Source organism: Argiope bruennichi, chromosome 8 (assembly GCF_947563725.1).
Source record: "Argiope bruennichi chromosome 8, qqArgBrue1.1, whole genome shotgun sequence".
In the NCBI taxonomy this organism is placed as follows: Eukaryota; Metazoa; Arthropoda; class Arachnida; order Araneae; family Araneidae; genus Argiope; species Argiope bruennichi.
In genome coordinates, this window is record NC_079158.1 from 39851180 (window position 1) to 39877276 (window position 26097).

Below are 26097 nucleotides of genomic sequence, written 5' to 3' on the forward strand. Positions count from 1 at the left end.
CCTGCTGATTGAGCGTTCTCCACACCATATAACTCCCACTATCCAAACGAACCCCGGAAATTTCGTAACAATATATATCTGATGTATGTGAAGAAAATAACTCAAAAGCGCAACAAATAAAAAAATAAATAAACCTCGGTAAGTTTTGCTACTAAAATTATAGGTCAGTAACTTGACATAAATAAAAAAACAAAAATATGTACTTGTGGTTAACCCCCCCCCCCTCACCCCACCCTACCCTTTTTTGCTTTAGTACGAAGCACAAAAGTCAACTTGTTTAAGTGTACAAGAAAATCGATGGGAAACAACGCCCGTTAGAAAGCTAAAATAAAGAATTATTGACCGAAATTGCTTTCAAATGAGCCGCACACTTTTTGAGGACAGCCCTGCTGACTAATAAGACAGTAACAGCCAGATGAGTGATTTTACTTTGAAAAATAGTGTTAAAAGGTGATTTATTGCATATTTTACCGTTAAGTGTATAATTCAGTTCTTTCATAAGCCAGCTCTTTCAGATCATCAACTATTTTATAGAATATTTGCTTATACCAGAAAAAAAAAACTGGTCATATTTTATGAAATAATGGATTTTATACTTTAACGATAATAAATATATAAAATACATTTGAGCAGTTGAGTGGCCGAGAAGAGACAATTTTGAAACTTTTAATTTCGATTTATTCCATTCCGGCAAGCCTAATTTACTTACTAAACGATTAGCGATGCGTCAGTCTACATCGTGACACAAGAGCTGAAGAGCAAAAGAGACCGACTTTTCCCCTCTCTACACAATGAGATTTTGATAGGAATTTCTTTGACACGTTTCGATTTAGAATAGGGATATATAGAAATCTTTAGAAGAATGTGCTGAGCATTAAGAATTTGTATCCCTTTACTCGGAGTGAGAAAATGCAGAAGTAGGAATTTTCATAGAGCACAAGTCAAAAGCAATTAAATAAAAAGTGGAATTGGATCAGGAAATAAGAGAACATTCTAGAATGAAGTTAATATGCATTAAATTAAGATACAAATTAGGAAATTAATTAAGACCAATTATATTAAGAGATGTCATTACATATATAAATATATATGAAAAAATCTTATTAAAAATAGAGTATATCACTCAATCCGAAGAAAAAACAATGTGTTACCTTAGTATCTGTGTCAAGGATCATTTGCCGCCACTGTTTCCATGTATAAAATATAGTAATTTATTTTTATAGATATTGACTAAAGGAATTGGGTTTCTCAAACGACAAAATTTCTATAAATGTATAAAAGCATATAAATGATTTTAATAATAAATTAAAATATCACAAAAACAAAATCAAATTTCGTAATTTTTATTATGTTGGTTTGGCCATTAACACTACAGTTTATGAATCACCAAATAGATGTTTTTTTGTTGATGATTTGGCAAAACCTTTAAACTATAATTAACAACATATAACTTAATAATATTTAAGGGTTTGAATGAGCAATAACCCAAACCTTTAAAATATATTTAACAATGATCTAAAACAAGTTCCATTTAAAATTTCTTTTCATAAAGTTTAAATACAAAACTTGCACATACACAATTTGCATTTGTTTACTTTGTTAAGATTTCCTTCAGACATATTTGCAGATCATTTTAAAAATTTAAATAAATTTGACAATTACTCATTTTAAATCATTTTTCCCCTTGGACAAAGTATGCCAAGTTCAAGGCTAACTGCCACACTTGGCGAACAAAAGCTTTTTACGAGCCAAAGCAGGGAAAATGGAAAAATTTGCGAAATACGCAGTATCCAAACAATAGCGGTCATAAAACGAGTAAAACATGAAAACGGAATGCTCCTTTAAATGGCATTCCATTTCTCTATTTACTTAAACACATCATCGAAAATAATAGCTTTGTTTGCACCTTACAACATGATGTACTGACTACAAATTATTACTCTATTTTTGTATTTCTATAACGGTCTGTTTTCAGGCACGCCCGTTCCATTCCGATTTTATTATCAGCCGTTGCCACGCGCAGATGTTAAATTTAGTGCAAACAATAACTGACGCAGAAATAGAAATAAAAATCCTGATGAACTTGGGAAAAATGGAAGGGAGGACATTTTGGAAAGAAAGGCTTTTGAAATAAGGTAAGATTTGGCATGCGAATTGCGCAATGAATTGAATTAAACCGAAGCAGATTCCAAGGATATTTTTTTTTCCCTCCACTGTTATTGTTATAAAGTCAGCAAGGTGTTTTAAGCAAGCATCTGCTGTTTTTAAATGGTTTTTATTTCAGTTTAGTACATTTGTCACATCTCATTATTCAGTGTTGTCGGAACGTAAATTCAAAGAAAGATGTATAGCTTTGAGGACTTTTAAATGACTGTTTTGGTTTTCGAGTTTGAATAAAGCAATCGAAGCATGAGAAAGAGAGGTACGAAAGGAATGTGCAGAAAATTTAAAGACGGTTGCTAGTTTACTCTTAAAGCGTCGAAAGAATGAAAATTCATTGATGCATTATACAACCGGTGGACCATTTTCAAGGACAAGCATCACATCATGTAAATGGTGAATTTGATTTGTAAGATTAGCATTCAGGTTTGACTTCCATTTTCCCAACACACATTTGTTACATCATTTTAATTTGAATAGATATGATAGATTGATGGCTGACTCTAGTTCGTTCATTATTCTGAACTTTAAATATGAACAGTAGCGGCGTATTTCTGATTAGGTAGTTGGCAACCTAGCGCCATTAGGCTGAAAGGGCTTGCAAGTGGGTCGATTAAAAAACTTTATTTTCAGAAATGACGAATAAATAATTTTGTAAAAAGTATATATTCAATGAATTATAAAATATGTGGATAATATTAACTCTTTATCAAGTGAAATGCGTCTGATTCTGGAATGTTTCATTATGATGTTTTAGTTATTATAGTATTTGCATGCAACAAAACTGTTTCAATAATATTGTATACAAATGTAAATATTGGAAAGTCTCTCACCCTCTCTATATTATATAACATTATTTGTTGTGAAGCATGATGCAGTTTGAAGACAGTGAAGATACTTTTGATTTCGTGACGTCGTTTTATTTCATTTTGAAGAAGCAGGCATATGTACAAGCGATGAGCACACAGAACGACACAGAAAAGGAATGAGGAAAAGCTCTTGGACATTTTATCCCTGGTCTTATATAACCTATGATTTTGATAGGGAAAATTTTTCTTCATAGTACTAATATATTACGAGATTTCGATAGGGATTTTCGTTACACGCGAGGAGAAGGTAGGGGAAACACAGGGAGATTTTAAAAAAGAATTTGCCTCATCAGCGGTACTTTGCCTCTTCACGCGCAGTGTGGGAAAGTTAGATTTTAGCTGATTCAGCAATTTTACAAAGCTTCTCTTGAATTAATTAAGTAGAGACAGTGGAATTGGATCACGAAATAAGAGAAAATTTTAGAATGAAGTTACTATGGGCTAAATTAAGATAAAATCTTGAAAATTAATTAAATTGAAATTAGAGTTAAAATATCATTACATATATCAAAATCACGGACGAAAAACCGGACCCAATTTGTTAATCGTCATTTGGCAACAATTCGTAGTTACCAAAGCTCAGCTCAGTTGTTGGGTTTCGTCATCTGACTGCCATTTAAAATTTGCGAGGTCCTTCCCAAAATAGCCCTAGTGTTGTTATCAAATGGAAACGTTAATATAACCAAACCATGATAATCACACTAATGGATGTAGGCATTTTACTGCCTTAGGCAGTACACATGGAGCCCTTTTTTAAAAATGGTTTATTTAGTTTCCCATTTACAGTTTAATCAATATATTAATAGTGTATTTTAGTTAATTTTTTTATTTCAGTAACTTGCTTAAAATATATAGGTTTTTATTTTTTTAATACGTATATCATGAAAAACTAGCGTCAATGTCTCCCCAAACCTTTCTTGCATACTCTCTAATAAACTTGTCATGTCAAGGAACGCCTTACATGGAATTGGCGTATAATAGTAAAATATTAACTTGCGGCATTGATTTAATATTTTTATTGAATCTATCGTGCGATTCTTGGCGAGTTATTTGGCGATTAAGCCCTGCCAAGCGGTTAATAGTATCCGAAAATCGAAGTTATGTTTTTGATGTGTTTTTGTCAACCGATTGAAACAAAAATTTGATACAAGTCTACACATGTAGTCATAAAATCACATACCAAACATGTGTTTACATGTTTCTAAAAGTACAGACCAATAGACAGTCAATCTCTTGTTGGATTTGATGCAAAATTTGATTGGTGTATACATTATAGATGTTAAAATTATGTGCATCGAGTTTTATACATCTAGTTATGCTAAATTATGTTCGAACAGTCAGACAGATAGACTTCCTCTGAAAGTTGTGCTTAAAATTTGATAGAAATATACACATTTGGTATAATGACCATATATCAAATTTCATCCGTCAAGGTCAAATCTTTTCGGATTATGTTTGTCACAGACATTTTCCAAAAATGTGTTTTTCCGAACTCAAGAGGCCTAAAACGTAAGGATTCGTCAAAATCAGGAATTCGAATTTTTTGTTGCTCATTATACTTTCTTATACGAGAAGGTAAAAATGAATAAAGTAATAAAATTCTCGAAGGATTACCCATAATTATTATTGAAGGATTTGCCTCATTTTCAAATAATGTATTTGATTATTATGATATAAGGAAATAATAGATTTTAAACAAATGTAAGATAAAAAAAAAAGAATTATATTACTAAGCCTATCATTGTCACAACCAAAAATATAACGTAATGGTTAAAGAAGTAATTAATATCGCAATATATTATAATTAAGTATTTTTAATATATTTAATAATCATTTTAAATGATTCAATTAAAACACGAAATGTAGTTTAATATTTTTATAATTCATAGAATATGAATTTCTTTTATATTTATTCTTTTGGCAACTAAACTTAAAAAACAATTTATGATCAATCAGCCTATGACTGATTCCTTCAGCCGAGAGGCCTTAAAAAAGGCTGAAAGGAAGTAAGAAACTTCATGCCCCGTAGTTTTATCTTTACTCCTAAAATATGAGAAAAATTGAGAAATGGCCTATTCAGATTAAGTTATTTTGGAATAACATTCAAATAAAAAAAAAAAGAGCAACAGTAAAATAGGTGATTTTACTTCTAAAAATAGCAAGATGCGAGACGAAAAAAATTGTAGAATTATCTCATCTGAAAGACAAAAGATAATCACACTCTCTAGTGACTACTATAAATACTATTTGTGATTAGAAAATACGGAATTGGCGTGAATTGGCGAATGAGAAAATGCAGTAATCGCCAAAAAACTTGAACTCGATATTTTAGCGAATCTTTACGTTTTAGACCTCCACGAGTTCGAAAAACATTTTTGAAAAATGTCCGTCTGTCTGTGACAATGATAACTCGAAAAAGGTTTGAGTTAGACGGACGGAAATTTGGTGTACGATCTTTACTCCAAATTTGCATATTTCTATCAAATTTTGAGCAAAATCTGTTCAGAGAAGTCCATCTTTCCGGCAATTCGGATATAAGTTAACACGATAACTACAAAACGAAGCGAGCTAGATAGATAAGATTCGGTATACAGATTTTAACATGTATAATGTAGACACCTGTCGAATTTTGAGCCAAATCCAGAGATTGACCGCCTCTCTGTCTGTAATTTCAGAAATATGTAAACGCACTTATTCAAAAATGCACTGATTTAAATATATCAAATTTAGTATGGTATTTTGGGACTTAAAACTACATTTAAAATTAAATTGTTTCGGCAGATTAGGAAAAATGTATCTAAAGCACAAATTCGATTTTCGAAGACTATTTACCACATGTCAGAAATTAATCGCCAAAAACCTCGCCAAGGGTCACATGACAGATTTAGCAAAAATGCTAAATTCGCGCCAAAGGTTAATAATTCGTAACAGTTGTACCTTGTAGGAACAGGTTGTGAGTAACACAACTCATCATCGCAAGTTATTGTGGTTCACACGTAACTAAATATTATAAATAATTATTAATGTTTTGTATTTGTTTAATTGTTATAATTGTTCATGTTTGTTTTTGAAGTAATTGCATCAAAAATATTTTATATATTATTTTTGTGTTAAATGAAACTATTTTTCTGCTGTTGCATCTGGCAACGAGATTGATATTGTAAAAATAAATAGAACGAGTGAGATGCTCGCCGTTGCTTGGATTTGACGTAGTTTGTGTTTTTATTTTAATTTCTTTAAAATACTTTAAATCGTTGGTCGTAATATCCTAAAATAAGAAATGTTTATTTTATGTATCGAGCGTTTACAATCTGCACATTAAAAAGCAGAGTCATACGCCGATAACCTCATTGCCATGTAAGGCATTCTTTGTTATGACGAGTTTATTAGAGTATGCCAGAAAGTTTTATGGAGACCACTGCCTTTGGTTTATAAATCATTGTATGTAACCGAGTATATACATTTTGCAATCATTTTAATATCATTAAGAATGACTGGAAAATTTCTATTAACATTTCTATTAAATATGTAAACAAAAAAACTTATGTTGAAAAATGTAAATTTGGTGAAAACATTTTTAGAAGACATGGTTATAGTTAAGAAATAAGAATTTTCCATTTCGATATCATAAATTAAACATTTAAACAAAAGGCCGTAGTCTAGTAAATAATGTTCATGTTCAGATTTGAAAGTAACACTTGGGCTGTAAGGGCTGGATTTCGAGATTTTGAAATACCACTAGATGACATGGGCGTTTCCATAGTGGCAATTCATGCTATTTATTCATCCAATCAGAAGTCAGTTAGATAAGGACAGAAAGAACATTTTAGAGATTATCTTATTTAACGAATGTCGTTTGCATTATAACCTTATAAGGCCTACTGATTTTAAAAGCAGTTTTTTGAAAAAAAATTTGTAATTATCCAGATTAAACAAGTTACAAGCATAACTAAAAGAGACGTAACAAACCATTTTAAAATTTTTAGCGATTACTTGTTTGCCAAATACTATCCATAACCAAACGCATCAGTAATTAATGAATTCAAATAAAATTAACAAAAATATGCCGATGAATAATTCTTGTTGAAACCATTCATGAACAATACTAAGATTTTTTTAAATTTTTTTTATTTAGAATTGCGCATTTCTTACGTTTTTATTTGTAATTTAATTTTGGGTCATTGATTGTTTCTATATAATCCCTGACCGAAAAATGCTTGGCTCTGATGCAGCTTTCCGTTGACTGCGGCTAAAGAAGGGCATTTAAGCGTTTCGGAAAGAGATTCTTCAAAAGAAGTAGCCATTTTCTTTTAGAAATTTTTCATATTCAAATTTACGTGGTCCTAACCTATGGTTGAAGCGTTATTGGAAGCTTTTGATAAAGTTTTAAATTCAGTGATCACTTATTCTTAGTGCTGTGGTTCATTGTGACATTTTACAGAAAAGAATGTCTTATTTTTCAAATGTTCTTCATTGGAAATTCTATAATCCACTGTAAATAAATATTATTAAAAATCAATTGCTGTAATTTTTATTCTAATCCATTCACTGTTCTAAAACTCCTAAGGTAACCGAAAGTCGCCTCTTGAGTTAAAGCTTAGTTGAATTTAGCTACATTGCTTCCCTCTTCAAACGCGAGTTTTCTTAGACGCACCTCATAGCTTGGAACCATGAATAGATGGCGAGGACGGCATCTGAATCTACAAAATGACATTCATGTAGCTCGTTTTGTTTTCTAGTTTGATTGTCACAAACGGACGCCAGAAAACAATCCTCCCATAAATGGGTTTCAACCAAAATCGGATAGAAATCTGCAATTATCACATACAAACATTCGTGTTATTTATTACCTTTTCCTGTTGTCCTGTTAACAAAGAGGTAAAAAGGCTTAAAAATTTTGAATCATGGTTATGTAACAAATGTTTTCAGTTATATTAATGCCCCCTTTTAAAGCAACGCTTGAGCTATTTTGAAATGGACCTCGTAATTTTGAGCAGCAGTCAGATGACGAAAACAACACCTTAGCAGGAATGCTCTCTCCAAACTTCCACACCATACCAGCTGGAAGACATTTGGCTCCAACAGATTTAAGCGCACCATACCCACTTACACGGCGGTTCTTCGGTGGAATCGGGTCTCGAGTCTGAAAACCTCCGGTTCTGAAACTGAGACCTTACCAACAGGTCCACGTGATCCAGATGGCAATTATCCTGATACTGAGCCAGCATCTTAGTTTTGAAACATCTACACCACATAAATTTGAAGACATCTAAGTCATGACATCAAAGGACAAAGCACAAAAAAATATTATCTTAATAGAACAGAAGATATTTTCGTCAAAACTTGCACTATTCTGAGTCGATTTGTTGACATCAGAACCCCCTCCCCAAAGCCTTTTGAATGAATGAAAATCTGGAGAATAACCACCGCAGTATGCAACTATTTATGCGCACATTACACACAGACCGGCACCGATTGGATTCGAATGCAGAATTGAAAAGTTACATTGTGTTAAGGTCACAGTCGAATATTGTGCAGCAGTGACTCTACCGACATTCGTTCTGATATATGTTGGAATTCCAATTAATTGAATTTTACGAAAACATTTGGCGCTTTTTATTTATAATTAACGGAAATGTTATAACACAAAAATAATTTTTACGCCTTCTTAAATTAAAAATAAATAAATAAAACATTATTGATCAATTTATTTTTGTATAGTTTTAAATAAATTTTCAAACATAATTTTATGTGTAATTTGCAAAAATACGATTCATTGTTGCAATCTCAATCAAACGATTTTTATTATTCATAGTTTAACAGTTTTCAATTTTAAACTACATAATTCTTTTCCTTTATTTAAAACTAATATCATATCACAATGGATTTTATTTCATCCATTTTTCTGTGAAATCTGTAAATGAAATCTTAAGAAATCGAAGTAACATCAATGCTAAGCCATTTCCATTTTTCTCGTCCAACTATCATGCAGAAGATTAAGATCCTTAAATTCAAGCACTTCGTCCCCCCCCCTGAAAGAGGCAAATCTTCCAAGATTCATATCAAGTGAACTTAAATATCATGGTTGCTAATATTTTATAACGTTTACAGGCATTTTTACTTTCTCATATCGTGTTACAGAAAATATTGTAATTGTCAAAAAAAATTCAAACTCGACATTTTGACGAATCTCTAAAAATGCATTTTTGGCATTATATCTGTCTGTAACAGGATATTCAAAAATTCTTTGAACTACATGGATGAAATTTGGTATTTGAAATTAAGACCAAATCTGTAGATTTCTTTCAGATTTTTAAAGAAATTCATTCATAGGAACTCTGTCTATTCGAGTGCAAGTAAATTCCATATCTTCAAAAAGTAAAAAGCTAAATAGATAAAATTTGAGAAGCAGGTTCATCATCTAAAATGTAGATTCTTATCAATTTTGAATCAGATCTGTCAGAGTTGACAAATCTGATTTGTGCTCGGTCTGCAACTTCGCCTGCAATAACTCATAAAATCAATGAAACCAGCATGTAATTTGGTGACTACAACTTTAATTTAAAATGTCAAATTTTGATTACAAGTGGTTGGAAAAAGCAATCCAAAATACATATACCCACAACAGATGTAGTAAAACCTCGGGATTCACGGCAAATATCTACATTTCGTAACAATTGTTTGCTTTAACAAGGCACACAATTTATGCGCGAGATAAGATCTTTATTGGAGAAAGTGAAAAAGTTTTTGAGGGACCACTCCCACTGATTTAGTTCAATTTGCCGTGGAAATAGAAAGTGCCGCGTCATTTTAATGTTATTATCTCACCATTAGAGTCGTTCATGTAGTCAATGAACTGGAGAGCTCTAAGGTTATCAAAATAATGGTTTGAATGTGAATTATATTATGAAATTCATGAATAATTTGTTGAAATAAAATTACTAGGAAACCATGATTATTAAATAAGATTTACTTAAACGAAATCAATATTCCAGTATAGAGGATTATCTCCGAACTTGGATAGCCAATATTAGAGTGCCTCAATGCCTCGGTGTTGAAACACTCTAATCAATATTAATTACAAAAATCACCTTCATTTTAAAATTTCATTAAAATTTATTTAATAACTATCAGTAATCGAATTTCGTATAGTTATTAGTAATAAATACTTGATTTTCTTATTTAATTATCAGCATTAAAAGAGCAGCAGCAGAAAAAAAAAAACCTAGAAAAGGTCTCGAATAAAATAGACATACCAGGACAATCCCAAATAGAAAGAATAAAAATTATACATGCCGTTCTTATAAGCAAAATGTTATTAAAAGTCATAAAAAGAATGATTAATTACATTTAATTATTAAAATAGCTAAACCCACTATACTGAAACGGAACTTCCACACTATCATCCCCCCCCCCCACACATAAAAAAGATTTTTTTTTTTTTTTTGTCGATTTATTGAAATTAGTCAGCGACAAAAGTCTTACAAAACAGGAAATAAAATTTATTCATGTAAACATATTTACAATACCTGCTCTTTTATTATTTTAAATGCGATCATCTTGTAGTTTTGCTTGTCATTTCCAGAAGTTGATATATATTGTTATATTTAGCGACTTTTGAAAAATATACATATAAAGTAATACATCAGTAAATGCACCATTTGACAAGTAAAATCATGTTCTTTGAATTTAATAAGTATAATCCAGCAAATTAATTGCAAGTAAGGCTGGCTGCTAAAAGTCTTTAAAAATAATTTTTAAATAAAAATAAATAAAATAAGATAAGTAATTTTAATGCAAAATGAATATAATATCCTTGAAGTTGGAAAAAATCCAACTCATATTTCATTAATTGCTATAGTCTTTGTATTAATTGAGGAACAGAAATGTTGACAGCAAAAATAATGTATTAGATAAGTAATTTTAAGTAGAAGTAAAGTGAATTCTCAATTCCGAATTTTGCTGTACATTTTATTTATTTTGCTATGCAAACGATGCAAATCAATTGGGACTATGTCACTTCTTAATTTTTCTTTTTAATTGAAATCCTCTGAATCGCCTAGTTTCAAATTTATGATAAATTAAATAATTCATAAGTAAAAATTGTCCTATGAATTAAAGTAATAGTTCTTAAAACAACAATTGTTGTATGAAGTAAAAAATAAATAAATTTTTTATATATTGAATAAAGAAATATTTTTTATGAATAAAATAAAGCAAATTCTTCTTAGTAATTAATACTATAAAATAAAAATATTTACAGTTTTTTTACAAGCAGTTTGAGAATTTCCCTTCCGAACATTTACTATTATACATAGACTAAGGTCATCTTTATAAGAATAATGTAAAGAAAAAATCTGAAAGAAAACTAAGACAAATGATGGGGAAAAAATTACGTATCTATGACTCTTTCTACTTTAAAATATGCATATAATTTATTTTTAATTGTTATCCAAGGCCCCAACTTCTCTACATTCGCCTAATTTCTGCCAGATTTAAACTGATAATCTTAGTCGTGAGTAAAATATATAAGATCTGATCCCTCCCAAAACAAAACTCCAAAGACTCCCTAACAAGACGCTGCTTTCTCTGAAACAGAAACGGAAACCCTCCCCTGCGGGAAGAAAACCAATTAAAAAGAATTCCAAGCTAATTAAACCCTTTGGTGTATCCCGCAAATTGGGAGGGAGGGGAGTCCGGGAAACAAAATGGCAGCCGACTTTTCAAAAGAGGCAAGGCATCCGGTTGGTTATGCATCGGCGGAAAACAAAACAGCAGCCCCTTTCGTCAAAATCGGTGGTTCCGTCCGTCCTTCACGCTCGTATACATTTTTCCATGTACGTGACTTTCATCTTTCCACCACCCCTCGTGGTCATTCTGGTCCAAGCACGGACACGTGGGGGTCTGGTGACCTTGACCGAGAAAATGGCTGCTCTGTGGGTCATCGATTAGGGGTGCCGCGTGTGTCTGTGGGGATGTGGGTGTTGTCCAGGTAGAAAGGGTTTCCTGGTTGTGGGCAATGGCGGCCCCTGAAAATCGTTTGAATGAAATGAAAGGCTTTTTGGTATTGACGGCGAAGGAGGGAGAAAACATGGCCGTCCCTCAAGTTCTAAGACGTCGACATTTTCGAATCTGGTTGCGAAAAATGAAACAAATTTCGGCGAATGGTAGCGTTTAAGAATTTTTGATTAACGTAAATTATAATCAATTTTGACTTTATTTAGCTCTAAAAATAACTTTATATTAAAATTTATATCTCATTTTATAAATAAATATTGAGTTAAAGGGTGCATAAGCCACGTGTAGCTATACTATTCCAAATAATTTACTGACAATTCTTAAAACTACACTTAATATGATTAAATACATTTGAAATGTCACCATATTTTTCAACGCCCCTTGATAGTATATGAAACCATAGTTTAAAGATTATTAAAAGTGACCAGAATTCAAAAGGAAAAATAAAAAGGCACGACTGAAGAGAAAATAAATTTAGTTATATTATATAAAATTACATTTTAAGTGCAATCACGAGAGTTATTTTGCACGATCAAACATCGTACTTTTGAGCCATATTGAAATAACAAGGACGATCCGTGAGCAAACACCTTTTGTTCCAAACTTCCTCACAAATTCAAGGTTTCGGGTGAACACTCGACTTTAAGTCAGATTGGAATGACGGACGTAAATGATGGATTTTTAATGGAATCGGGTTTCGAATTTTCAACTTTCTGCTTCCGATGTCGAGACCTTACATTAGCTATCTTGGCTCCATTGTAATAGAAATAATAACACAATGTTTGAAGAACTTGAACAATGTTTCAAAAACAGAGCATAATGATAAAGGATGCGGGGACTCAATTTCTAGAGTTTCGTATTTCATAATATAATGAAAAAGAGGGGGAGGGGAGGGGAGGGGCTTTGACATTTTTCAAATTTTAATACAGAACAGACACTTTTGATCATAAAGTTGTTGTCCAAATTTCGTATATCTAAGATGTTACGTTTTTGATGCATCGCATTCATATTCCATCCATTGGACATACTTGGTATATCTGTATCTATAAAATTATATACTAATTTTATATATCTAGTTTTTTTGCAATTTTAAATAATCGTGCTCACATACGCTCGGGCAGACAGACAGAACTTACTTCCGAATTTCGTCCAAAGTTTGATAGAAATCTACAAATTTGGTGTTAGGACTATATACCAGATTTATTTCTCTAGCACTATGCATTGTAGAGATGTCGTATTCACAGACATAGTTCCAAAAATGTGTCTTTCCGACTCAGGGTAGTCTGACACGTGGTGATTTATGAAAATCTCAAGGTCGAATTTTTGGACAATTATAATGCTTTCTTTTTTTGTAGTGTATAGATATACTTTGCAATCATCTTCAGTTTCTCGTATACAATCTCATTTTCTAAGTAAAATAGCACTGCATAAAAACTATGTGATAGAATATTATAATGATTTTGTTGTATTGCAGTCTGAGAAGTCACTTTCATGGTAATAAAGAGTTTTGTGGATAGCTCTGATGGATGCTGAGTGCATGCCAAAACTCCGGGGCTTGGTCACCATCTGGCAACGAATTTTGAGACTTTGACGGCAAGAAAATCGAGGATTCCAGAAACAACAGGAATTTTGGAGATAGATCCATTATGACTCGATTTATGATGATCTCTCTAGAAGTTTCTAGACTCTGTCTGGGAAGGTATAAAAAAAATCAATGTTAACTCAGGTGTTTTACCTATCATCGGACCAGGGTTCAAAATTATATGGTCCGTCCCCAAATAATTCTAGTTATTGCTTTGAAATAGAATGTTAATGTAAATAAATTCAATGGTAGGCAACAATGGTTTATAGCTATTCAATTTCCAGAGCTGGCAGTATAGTTATTCGTCTAAACCAGTCCAGATCACTAATCCAGACAAAAGAAAATGAAAACTATCCAAGGGGGGGGGCTGATGTTCAGATGTTTCTTTAATCCTCTCAATGCGGAATTTTTAAAAATCAATATTTAGATGTGACCTTTGCAAATAAGTTTAAATATTTTATTAAACAAAGCCGAACTGATGCTGTATGTTGCACGACAATATGATGTAATAAAAATTTATAATCGTAAAAATGAACTTACTAAACTACGTAAAACGCGGAATGCAATAGATAATGGACTGATTGACAACCCGCGGAAATCGCTGTATACGCAATTGGAGGGTTACAAGTGGAGAAATGAAAATCAACCACTAACGCTAATTGGAAATAAAGGATCACTCAGTTCTCTTCCTCAAACTTGATAATATTTAACAAACAGAAATCACACTAAATGAATTTTTGTGTTAATTTGAATATGTCGTTCCGAAGCCAGAGAATTTTGATTATAAATTTATTAACCACGATCATATTTCCATTGTTTTAAGAAAATCATCTTTCATAACTAGAAAAAAAAAGTGGTTAAAGTTGCTGGAAAAATAAAAATGGGGATTTCATTATCTTCCCTTTGCCTCAAGGTTCCAAGTTTCTAGTTACGGTACTGATTAAAATTTCTCATTTAAAAAAGTATTAGTTATTGCTACATTCTCAAATGTCAACAAAATAAAAAGGATTTGTAATTTCTAGCCTTATTTATAATCACAAAAGTGATCAAGAAACATTTGAGCTGAAATATGGCCTTTTATTTTTCGATAATATTCAAACTAACGATCATTTAAATATTACTCCCTTTTTTAAAAAATTTAGTTAAAAAAATGTGGACATTTAACTATTTTCCATAACTAAATTTAGATTAAAACGCTTCAATTTCCTTAATTTATTTTATAGATAGGTGGCAGAACGTAATTTAATAAAAAATTTATTTTCTCTAACAAGATTTTATGATAAAGCCTACTTGCATTCAAAACACAAGCGATACATTTTCTTTCAGAATATTATGAGATGTGACCTCCAGATTTAATTTCCTAATAATTCAAAGATTTCCGTACGAGATATATTAATACACTCATTTAAATATTTTACGTGCCATTTTACCACTGACGTATTTTTGAACATGAAAATAAGATAATTTTGAACAAAGACTTTTTTTTTTATCCTTTAGTGGAAAAACATATCTAAGCACAAAAAAACAAGCACAAGTTTTTTTTTTTTTTTGCCCAATTCATGTACGAAAATATTAAGCTAATTGATCCTATTAACCTATTATTATTCCATTAGAAAGAAAAAAGGCCTATACATAAGTTTAAAAAAATGTAGCAATAATATAATACAATAGTGTGGACGAATTTTCCTTTTTTTTTTTTTTAGTGAATATAATGACGAATCACGATTTATGAAACAAATAAATTTAAGTTGAAAAAAATAATTAGCATAATAAAGCTATGCCAATTGTTTGAAAAACAGACACTCGCGTTCGTGATTACGCGTAGAAATGTAAATTCAACCTGTACCGTGTTACTTGTTCGTCGCCGTAACCATAGCAACCCGCTACAAGTGTTTTCACTCTTGTACAGAACAGAAACTCTTAGCAACAACAAAATGAAAAGGATTTTTTAAATGACTAAGTGGTTGAGGGAGCCTACTTTTGGTTGAAAACGATTTGTTCTTTTTATTTAGGTAATCAAGATTTTTTGTTTTAATTTTTTTTAAAAGCTCGGTGGTGTTTTATATGCAAATAAAAAAAAAAAGACGGTACTCCATTTCCCCGTTCCATTCTTTTTCCTTTTACGCTCTTTTTTTTTATGTTAAAGAACACCTCAACTTTTCGACTAGAACAATACATTTTAGATAAAAAGTATCTAGAATTTAAATTCTGTTTTGGTAACTGGGATATTTTAAAATTTCGTGACTGTTTGCTATAAACAATAATTGTTCAAATGTTTCGTAAAAAAAAATATTCTAGAACGAATAGTATCAATATCTTTCGAAACAGAATAAATAAATAAAAAAAATAGGTAATCGCAATATTCTAAAGTTAAGATTTGTGTTAGCAACAGAATTGTTTGCTAAAAATTCATTCGTAAAAATCGCTTTATTTTTGAATTCTGATTCCGTTTTAACTCATATTTCTCAGTAAATAATTAAACCTTTGACTAAAATAACATTTCTTAGAAAATTTATCTGTTTAAATATTTATATATTTATCGGCAAAGTTTGAAAACGGTATTCTATAAAATGTCCAGTCATTTTTAGATAAAATATGAAACTATTAATGTTTCACAAATTTTGTAAGCATTCTATGCAATGCCACTGACTACTAAGCACAGTTTATTATTTTTTCAAACATATTTGTCAGCTAGCTTTTGAATAACGTTGGTTATAAATAGGCAAATCAGACCTCCATGATCTTTTTTCTCGAATACAGATTTCTTAGCCATATCTTTCGCTAATACCCTGTTGACAAAGAAAATTCTATAAAATCATTAAACCTAGCTTTTTTTTTCCAATACTATAAGAAAAAAAAAAACTTAAGCTAAAAATAAAGAATTGTAATTGTCAGTATTAAAAAAGATGCAAAGTTATTGTAAAAACAGATATCTCAACTTCAAAAATTATACGATGCGTATTTAACATTTGGAATATTCCAGGTGCGATTATCTCTGAAGTCATTCATTTTTTAAAATTATCTTTATGCAACAGCTTTTATTTGCTTAGTTTATTCAATCATTTTCTATTACAGAAAGGTTGATTCATGTACTGATATTATAATTCCTATACTGATTATCGCTTTTATAATCGTTTATCAAATTCAAAGTATGAAAAACTGACAATGAAAATTTCCTATGAATTTACACGTAGGACTAAACTACGAAGAAAACAAAGAAAACAGTAACGGAAATTACTGTAAAGAAATATAGATAATTATGAAATATTTCATGCGAAGTTACACGTGTTTGGTCTATTATATTGACTTAAAAAAATTAATCTAACAAGAAATGTTTTTTTTTTATTTAAAGAATTTTTATTAATAATTCCGCTAACTGCTGCTGAATCCAGATGTAGTTTTCTAGGGCTAGAATCAATAACAATGCGAATGAATATTGAAGATGCACAAAGACACAAGAACGATAATTTTTTTTTTGTAGAAAATAATTATACAAAGACAAATTTAAATACTAGATAAAACTACTAAAATTATGGCAAGGAAATTTAAAGTTATTTCAAATTTATTTTTTGTTTTATATTAATACTAGCCGCCATTAGAGACCAACTTGTTTACCTGATATATTTATTCTCTGGTTATGTAACCAGTTTACTGCAAATTTCTCGACGTACAAATTAAAAAGTGTAAAAGCAGAAATGAAAATCCTATTTTGGTAATAAATATCTGAAGAAATGCCATTTGTTAAAATTTTTATTAAATAAATATTGGCAAAATACATGATTGAATGGCTTGATTGTAGAATGAAATGAGTTCGAGATTAATTATTTTGAATTTTGAAAAAATGACATTTACCTTCAAGAACAAATGTGCCAAATTTCATCAGTTGCGGAAAAAAATATATATATAAATTTGAGTGGAAGACATATAAACAAACACTCGTCTTTATACATAGTAAAAGAGAGAAAGTCATGGATATTTTTTAAGTTAAATATTACCATTTAAACACGAATATATGTTGCAATTGTTTTTTTCTTGTATGCAAAATTAAAGATTTTATTTACTTTTTCTTTTCTATTGGGAATGACTGAATATTCATGAGCAGGGTCTCAAAAATACAAAGCATGGCACTATGTATCGGCCCTCTTTTACTGTTTATTATGTTTTTCCTTCTCTTTTTTTTTTTTTTTTTTTTTTTTTAAGCTGGAGAAAGAGGGAAACATTGGTTATTTGCAGCAAAGGCAAAAGGAAAGAAAATAAGAAGGGGGAAAAAAGATTCAAATTGTCGTTCTGTTATTTTGAATTGAAATCATTTCTGTAACGTGTCGTTGATTTGTACCGATTCGTAAATTATATTATACTGTTACTTTAAAATGAGAGCGAGTCCATATAAAAACATCAGTAGTGATGGGGTTTAACTTTTAGTAATTTAAGATAAACTATTATTTTATGCTTTATTATTCCCCAAGAAATTTAGAATTTTTTTTTTCTAGTTTTTGCAGAATTTCACTAGAAGAAGAAATTCCAAACAAATTGATTAAGGAAGTGGAAAAACCCAATTTCAAGAGGAATTTTTTTTTTCCAATTAGTTATTCATGTGGGCGTTTCTTTACTTTCATCTGAAAGTGAAACGAAACCGAACTCATCAAATGGTTGGAATGATTAGTGAACACCCAAGGTAAGCTTTTCGCTGTCTTAAAAAAAGATACAGAAAGATATAAAAGATGTTATGAACACAAAAGGTGGGTTCAAGTTTCACATTCATTTTTTTAAGGATTTTAGTTTAAATCAACAATCAATTAAAGCAAAAATTTAGCACAAAATTACAATTTTAAAGCACAGATCACATGACAAATTTCATTTAACTAATGCTTTTTTACAGAATACACTTCGTTGGAATTTCCAATATTCTTAAAATAAATTATACTTAAGGATCATAATTAATAAAATGCTCAAAAGAGGACTGTAACATCGGCTTCACTTCAGATTCAAGTTCAAACATGATCGCCGCTCTTGACGTCACATATAATGAATGCCACGTCAGCGACATGAGCGCTATTTTAAATACAGTGGCCAGGCACAACACTTAACATCCAATCGTTACATTTTTGAGTTAGTGTTTATTTTACTTGCATGCAAATAGACAAACAGATGATTAACCCTTTGACAGACTTAATTCAAAATCTGATACGGATTTACACATAACATGGTTGAACTATATACCAAATTTAATTTATCTAATTTACTCATTATATGGTTGGACTGTATACCAAATTTATCTAATTTACTCATTATATGGTTGGACTGTATACCAAATTTATCTAATTTACTCATATGGTTGGACTGTATACCAAATTTATCTAATTTACTCATTATATGGTTGGACTGTATACCAAATTTATCTAATTTACTCATTATATGGTTGGACTGTATACCACGACCTTCGTAGGTCGTGTCTATACCAAATTTAATTTATCTAAATTATTACGTTTTGGAGTTATCGCGTTTGCATTGTTTACATACTGCGGAAATATAGACCGAAAACATTTTGAAGGATTTGTTTCAAAATTCTATAGAACCTACATTTGAGATGCTAAATCTGTTAAATAAATTGAATTTTAGTGTTCATTTCAATTCAGATTTGTGCAAACAAAGAATTCCTATGAATGGATTTCATTCAAAAGTTAGTAGAAATATACAGATATAGTATAAAGAAGACATACCTGATTTCATCAGTCTCGCTCAAAGCATTTTTGAGTTACTGTATTCACAAACAGAGAGAAGTAATTCCAAAAATAAGAATCAGGCCTATGAGAGAAGAGTCTGCAACGTTGAGATTCGTCAGAATCTCTAATTCGAATCTTTTGAAGATTACAATATTTTGCATACTTCTTATACGAAAAAAGTAAAAAATAGTTAAAATATGCAAAATGGAAATGAAATAAATATTGGGAAACTCGGAAAATTCGAATGTTTTTAATTCATATTCGTTGGAAATTCAAAACATGTCCTGGTTCCTTTATTTTTCTATTAATAGATATTAAAATTAGGCTTACCTCTTTTGTTTAAGAAACAAGAAGGTTCTGCATTCATATTGCCATCTTTATTAAATGTGTAGAAATAATAATGCATTTTTATTTCGAAAAAAAATATATGTATCAATCCTAAAAATTTCATTGCAACTAATATGTATTTTGAAAGAACAGAAAAAAAAAATAAGTGTCAGACGATTTTTTTCCCCTTTTTCACACTGCCATTCAGAGAATAAAAAATGTACTGCAGGAGACAAACAAATATAATGAAGATGAAACAAATTAACTAAATAATAATAAAATATTAAAATGTATTTCAGTCAGCTAAATAAAAACTGTACTAAAGGAATTTTTTTAATTAAAACTAAACCGCTGAAAATATTGAAAAATGAAATGATCATCATAAAAGTTTGTGGAAATTAATCCTCCAAAGTTTCTAGATCTGGCAATTTATTTCACTCGGAGAAAAATATTTCAATATTTTTTTTAATTCTATATTTTTAACTAAAAACGTTTTAAACGATTCGAAATGAGTTTCTATTGTTAATGCTTATGATTCCATCTCTTTTTAAGAATGCTTTATAGATGAAAATCGATTACTCTGGTACAATAATATGAAACTTCTGCAAAGCAAACAAATTTTACGATTAAAAAAAACAGTTCAACTGAATAAGAGATGCGTCAAGTTCTTTTTAAAGAACATTGCTTTCCTATTTTCACTAATATAACAAAAACTGAAGTTTGAGCAAAAACATATCAATTACTATAGAATTTAGAAAGGGATACGATGATTCTTCAAAACATCATTTTGAAGATTTGTTTTTATTAATCAAAGTTTTTGCATCATAGCTGATAAGATTTTTACCAAGTATTTAAAGCAAAATAATTAAAAAAAAAATTTCATGCAATAGTCCAAAAAATAAATTATGGATTTTTAAATTCTTTTCCTCTATTGTTAAACATGATGATTCAGTATAAAAATATATTCAAAAGGAATTGAATGTGACGATATCGTCATCGCTTAAAACAAAATGCAAAGGGGAAAAAAAAAAGCAACAGTCATACTTTTAAAATCAAATTCAATACTCTTTTTACACAATTTATTTGGTATGACCGTTTTTAAGTAAAGAAAAATTCCCTGATTTAAAAATAACAGAATCATACTGTTGAATGAATATGAACAGTGGAAATTTTTTTAAATATTTCTATTTATTTCAGACAATACTACACAAAAAAGTATCGTGGCAATAAATTTTCTGTAGGTTTTTAGATCAATCAATATAGTGAAAAAAATTGCCAGAAAAATGATTTTGTTGTTCCGGCATTCAAATATCCGAATAAATTTGACAACAAATAAAGAAGTATCATTTAAATTTAAAGGCAAAAGATGATGCAAAAATTCTCAAGAGGTTCGTTTTCAATTCAGTAAACCGTCATAACTTTTTACGAGAAATTCGCCACCATTATAAACAAAAATTGAAAATAAAACTCAAAAATTGGTTTTTCTACCTCAAGTATTCTTCGATTCAAAATTATCACGCTGTTGATTTTGAATTTTCCTGTTTCGTTCGTTCTGCAAAATCTTTTCTCTGCAGAACGTACCACAAGAAATGCATTGTGTTAGTAAAAAAATGCAATGAATGCAACAGTCACGTTCAGTATTCAACATTTCCTACATTTTTTCTTTCTTTTTACCGTCGTCATTTCAATGCTTCTACTTAACTCAGTTTGGCAAATCGCCTGATTTTTTTTTTTTTTTTTTTTTTTTGTCGCGAACTTTCTTCGCGCTTGAATGATAAAACAGGGAAAAATAAAAACCGTGTGATAGTTGCGGCGTTTGTCGTTAACTTTGACATTGTAACTCTTCGTCTGTACCTCCTACGTCCAGCTCACACAGCAGCAGAGTATTCTTTTTAAATTTCAAGCAAGTGTTATAACTAATATTCTTCTATTGAGTTTCTTGTATGCCTACACTGCAAGAAAGTTTTGCGTTAAACTTCGTATTGCAATGAAGAGAATATAGAATGCATGGTACTGATCAATCTAAATTCGAAATTTGACATAAATCTGCAATTTTAATAATATGATAATATACCAAATCTCGATGGCGGTTGTAGGCGTTTTACGATTCTAGATAGTAAACATTAGTATTAATATTCATTATTTCATTCAGATTTTTATCTCTTCGCTCGGAGTGTGGGAGCTTGCCGATTTCAGCAGTTTTACAGAGCTTGTGTAGCCTTGATTAAATAAAAAAAGGTGGAATTGGATCAGGAAATAAGAGAACACTTTAGAATTAAATTATGAGTTAAATTAAGATAAAAAATTTGGAGATTAATTAGGATTTAAATTGAATTACGAGATATCATTACATATTATATGAAATAATCAAGATATAGTCTAAAAAAAGTGTCCTGCGTGTTCTTTTTTTTCTTTACAAAATTATCCGTCTTGATGGTTAGACGTTAAAACATGGCCTTCTACAGGCAACTGCCTAAAGGTTTTACAATTTTCGGGTCTCTAAAGAAATCTCTTTGCGTTATTTCTAAGGTATTTCAATTTTGCGCTTTCATTTTATTCAAAAGAATTATGTAGTCTAACATATTCAAATTAAAAGCCAGTACCATTTAAATTTCTAAACATTCTTATAATTTTCCCTAGTTATTCTTAGAATTTTCCCGCCTTTATTTCATTATTCTTATAATTTTTGGGTCTGACATTTCCTCTCTTAACAATAAAGGTAATTAAATATTCTATTAATTTAGTTTTACGTAATATCTTTTGTAAAAACTGTTTATACAGATATTAAAGAAAAGGTAAAGGGATCTCCAAAATCGGTTTTACCCAAGAGTCCTTACATAGTTTAATCTGAGGCAGAGGGGATATTATATCGATAACTTCAAAATCAGAATGAAACTAACGGTCGATTCACGAACTGTGGCATTTCCATGATACTTTCTATGCAACTGTTATTCCCAACCTTTTGTTCTTTGTGTTGTTCGGTCGACTACAAATAGACGCACCCCAGATATTGGCAAGTCTAGTTTGCAATTATAGTAACATACAAATGTTTACTACAAAGAGTGACACCAAACCCCATGACGCCACCGTCTGAATTATCAGCATTTTAAACACACTAAAATAGTAAAAGAAAGGATCGCAAATCAGATGGATCACAGCTCTTCACCTTCTGTGCCAGACAGACTTGTTCGCTACTTTGTCAACATTCCAGATTAGAATCAAATCGAACAGGGAGTGTGCGGAGAGGAAGCTTCTGCTGATAGAGAGACCCCGTCAATGAGCATTTAGAGGTGCCTATGAGTACTATTTACACAATCTCACGCAATGGGCTAAATTTAAATAGCGCCCAAGAGTCGTCTGCTCATCCGGCCTTCCACTTCCGATGGAAAGGGTAGAAATTTCCTGCGATAGGAAGATATCACTTCCAGGAAAACCTGTGCCTTGGAGAGGCTGCTCTGCTCTGCTTTTTAACCTTCGCCGGGGCAATATCCGCACAGTAATTTTTAGAACACAGATCTTCGAGACGTTCTTTGTTTGCGCAGGCTCGACGAAGAAGAAAAATAATAACAAGTGATAAATAAAGTCTTTCGGCACGTGGCCTTTAAGAGTCGTGTGAACAATAGGAGGGAATGGATGCAGACAGGTTGGTGCATTGATCGTCGTTTTAAGTCCAGGACATTCTAAAGTACTGGGGTGTGCGAAATTTCAAAATATAGCGGATTCGATCTGGGCAGTTTTCGGTATAGCGATGCCTTTAATGAACGGCATTCATGCAAGATCGGTTCAAGGATTAGGATTCTTAGACAAAGAAAAATGTATGCGTCCCTAGAGGAAGACACTTTAAGAACTCTTTATATCAATAAGTTCTTTCATATTCACATGTGCGATCGTACATAAAGCCAAATATAAACATATTTCATGTAAAAATTTATTTTTTTAATTACCCAAGTATTTGTGATAAAATTAACGATAAGCCATTCAGTAATATTCATTAACTCAAATCTTAACCATCAATAATTCATTAGCATAATTAATGTACATGTACGTTTATAACAACTAAATTCTTATTTCTATTCAGTTTTTATTAAGGAGTGTAGATATCTGACAGCAAATGACTTCAAAAGTTTTTTTAAATAAGGATTTCTTAGAATTTCCTACACTGGCATCTATTTTAGCGATAAAAAAAGAAAATTCCTTTAAAACAATATTATACCCAAAATATGAATTTACATAATTTGATAAAAAGGGACTCTAAGAGTTTAGAGGACTTAAGAATGCTTAACTTTTCGAGTAATAATCATTTACTTGAATCTTGGGTATCAATAATTCCTTAACATAATGATATATTTATAGTTATAGCTAATTTCATATTTCCATTCAATATTTATCATGAAGAGCGAATGTTTGACAACAAATGACAAAAAAAAAAAAAAAAAAAAATGATTTCTTTGAATTTTCCACTCGCATCTATTTTATCAATAAAACTATCATCTAAACCTATATGTGCCCAAAATATGAAAAGGAGCTCTAAAGATTTAGCGAACAAATTGATGCTTAACTTTCAAGCAATATTCATTAACTTGTATCTTAAGCATCAGTAATTCATTAACATAATCAGTGATACATTTACAGTTATAGCTAAGTTCATGCTACTACTACTCAATACTTAACATGAAGGGCGGATGTCAAGTGACAGTTACGTAAATAGAAAGTTCTGAGAAATCTTCGTTTTTATCTTATCCAATTTATTTCTAAAATAGTCCTTTAAACCCATATGAACCCAAAATATGGATTTACAGGGTTTCTGATGCAAAGGGTTTCAGAGGACATATTGATACTTAAGATTTCAAAAATTCTCATTAAGTTGATAACAAGCATCAATAATTCATAAGCATAATTGATGATACATTTAATGAACACAACACATAAAAATAAATTTTATTATAAAATCATTTTTATTATATATCATTGGGCAGATTAGTTCAAAAATACAAGTAAAAAAATGCTTGCAGTATAACGTTATTATTTTGTACATCATCTTATTTTGACTTAAACAATAAAAAAAAAATGTATTAATTTGCCTTCGTCACATCAATAGCTTCTTTTCAAAAAATTGCGACTTCTACCCGAGTTTCCTGCATTTTATATATATACCATATTTACCACATATACCCCATAAAAAAAAAGATTTAGTTTAGTTATACGCCTATCCCATAGATTCCTGCAATTTAAGAATGAAATTGTCAGAATATGAATGTAAAAGCATACAAAGTATTTATACTGTTATTTTTTTAACAGAAGTCTTCGAGCGAAAACAAATGGCAAAGGAACAACAATGCGAAGAAAAAATGGCAGCTTTCTCCCGTCGTTCTATCACTGTTTTTGCCATAGATTCAGTTACTTATGATACTTATGCTACCTGAGCACATAGATTATTACAAATTAAGAATGAATTATCAACATTTCTCAGAATAAAGAATGCAGGGCACAAATATTTATATAACCTTCTTTTAAACAGAATTCCATGTATGAAACAAATAAACAAAAACTCTCATTAAATTAAAAGCTAATTTAGAAAAAAGGTTTAAATTTAGTTTTTAATTTTAATTTAAACCTTTTCAAATATATGGGAGTACCTGTTTGGAATGAACTCTCAGAGAAAATGCAACGGTATACTTCTTATCGCAAATACATAGGATTTACATGATGATGATGTCGTGTCCGCGTTACCACGGAAAGGGGGTGCAGTAGCTTCTGAGGGTAAAGACCCCTATAGGATTTACATTCAGCCAGCTACAATCCATTCAGACGACGCATGCGCAGAAACTGTGCAGTAGCAAGTACTTGTCTAGTCAGACAAGCACATGCTATTGTTCGCTCTTTCAGCACATGAGCAATCTTCCTTCTGCGCATGCGTGATCTTACTGGAATCTTATAACTGGCTCAGTGTAAACCCAACTATAGAATACAAAACTTATGAACAGTATCGATTTCTGCCACTGCGCACGCTCAGTAACAATATTCGTTCATCTCCAAAACTAATGAGGGAAAGAAGGTACTGTTAAGAATACTGCTCCTTCTCTTCCCATATCGGTAGAGGTGGGATTTGAAACGTCTGTATCTGTAATTACTTTTAAGAGGTTGAAATTTTAATAGAAATTAATAAAAAAGGATAATTAATAAATTAAAATTAATTATAAATATTAAGGTGTGCGTACACACTAGAAGTATTTTTTTTTAAATTTTAACTTTAAAAATCCAGTTTTTTTACAGTAGGTCATTACTATATGTTTAAACTGATTTCAGTGAGAAAAAACCATATTTAATTATTAATTAAATAATATTTAATGAGCTAATTAGCCTATTTTTTGAAACATGATATCTTAAATTCTAATTTGTACAGACACACAATTCTAGT

General features: G+C 30.6%; 1 protein-coding gene across 1 annotated transcript in view; it reads right to left on the reverse strand.

Annotated features, from left to right (window-relative positions):
• The window catches only part of LOC129980616 (protein neuralized-like), a 167427-nt gene extending 142026 nt beyond the window's left edge, over positions 1 to 25401 (reverse strand). Inside the window, exon 1 of the mRNA XM_056090997.1 lies at positions 25316 to 25401. The gene's annotated coding sequence lies outside the window, so the exon portion shown is untranslated. The remainder of the gene's footprint in view (positions 1 to 25315) is intronic.
• Between the last annotated feature and the right edge of the window lie 696 nt (positions 25402 to 26097).